Source organism: Bubalus bubalis, chromosome 14 (assembly GCF_019923935.1).
Source record: "Bubalus bubalis isolate 160015118507 breed Murrah chromosome 14, NDDB_SH_1, whole genome shotgun sequence".
Taxonomy (NCBI): Eukaryota; Metazoa; Chordata; class Mammalia; order Artiodactyla; family Bovidae; genus Bubalus; species Bubalus bubalis.
The window spans coordinates 72,272,847-72,274,695 of NC_059170.1; positions in this window are offsets into that span (position 1 = coordinate 72,272,847).

Here is a 1,849-nt window from a genome sequence, read left to right on the forward strand (position 1 = left end):
AACCTGCCTGCTCTGCAGTGACTCTGGTTCAATCCCTGGGTGGGTCAGAAGATCCCCTAGAGGAGGAAATGGCACCCACTCCAATATTCTTGCCTGGAAAACCTCGTGGACAGAGGACCCTGGTGGGCCACAGTCCATGGGGTCGCAAAGAGTCGGACACGGCTGTGCATGTACATACCGCCAGCTAGAAGTGCTCAGGAGGAGGCCGTCCGGCATCAGGCCCTGCTGTTGGGTGGGCAGGACTTTGTGCTGCAAGAGCAGGCATTCACCAGAAGGTGGAGGCGCGAGGGTGGGCTCAGGGCAGGGGCCTGTGCACTGTCCCCATCTGTGGTCCCAGCTCCCATGTCACCCCTCTACCCACACCAAGGCCTGCATTTGAGCTAAGACGTGACCAAGCCCGTCCTACATCTCGCTCACAAGGGGCTGTGTGTGCACGTGCGTGCATGCTAAGTCCTTCAGTCATGTTTCACCCTGCTACCCTACGGACGGTAGCCCACTGGGCTCCTCTGTCCATGGGCTTTCCCAGGTAAGAACACTGGAGTGGGTGCCATTTCCTCCTCCAGGGGATCTTCTGATCCACCCAGGGACTGAACCCACCTCTCCCACAGCTCCTGCACTGCACGAGGATTCTTTACCGCAGAGCAACTGGGGAAGTCCAATGGGGAGTGGAGGGGGGTGGGTGGGCAGTGACAGTGAAAGAGAAGACAACTGTGAGGAAAAGCTTGAGAGGACCACGACATGCACAGACAGGATGCTCCCCTCAGTGGGAACACCGGGAACAAACTGACAAGAGACCAGCAAAGTGAGTCAGAGACCTGAGTCAGCGAGAAGACGATGACTCACTGCACCAGGCACAAGCGAGGCAACAGAAGTGAGAAGACTCTCCTCCTCCACCCTTCTCCAGCCTCCCTCAGGCTTTCTATGCGACCAAGGATGTTATTCTTAGTAACCGCCATGTCTCCCCTTTATCTGATAACATCCAGACTTAAGAAATCGTTGCAAGAAACCTTAACTTTTTTCATGCTTTCAGGGGCTTAGAAAAGCCCCCAGAGGAGGGAGCATTGAGAACACATCTGGAAGAACAGCGAGGAGGAGACTGCGTGACACCTGGATACGCATGCGGGAGTGGAGGGCGCCACTCTCTGTGCACGAGGGCAGCCTGGGCAGGGATGGGGGCTTGCAAAGGGGCAGACATGAAGCACCATCACTTCCCTTAGCTTCTCAGGTAACCAACAGCCTGCATCTTATTTATTTATTTAAGTCATTTTTGGAGTTCTTCAAGTCATCTCTGGTTCCTACAAACTTGTCACTTTTTAAGAGACTATATTATCAAGACATTTAGAAAATCATTTAATAAGCACAGTAGGTTTTGGAGATAAACTTAAGAAACTACTTCTTACATATCATGGGGAGATAAAGACAAGCCACCCTGACTGTGGAAGATTGCTGTTTGCCTACTTAATACCCATTAACCCTCTTTTTCTCAGAAAGAGAACTTCCAAGGTTTAGCAGGACACAAAGCTGTCTGAAAAAAGGTTACATCCCCAGCCTCCTTTTCAGCTGACCCTGCATCTGACAGAGTTCCATCCGATATAACACAAAACGAAATAATGAACTGTTTCTCAAAGAACAGATGGCACGTGCCTCTGTAAACTCTTCATCCCCTCTCTTTCCTGCAGGTGGGAGGCAAATGCAATGGCTGGAACTTAGGCAGTCTTCACAGACCATGCGTAGAAGGCATGTGCTGAACATGGTGGGGCAATCAGATAGGCAACCCGTGGGCTCCTGATACTCTCATCTGGGCCCCTCAAACTGCTTGTCTTGGAACTCTTCTATGAGAGATGAAAAC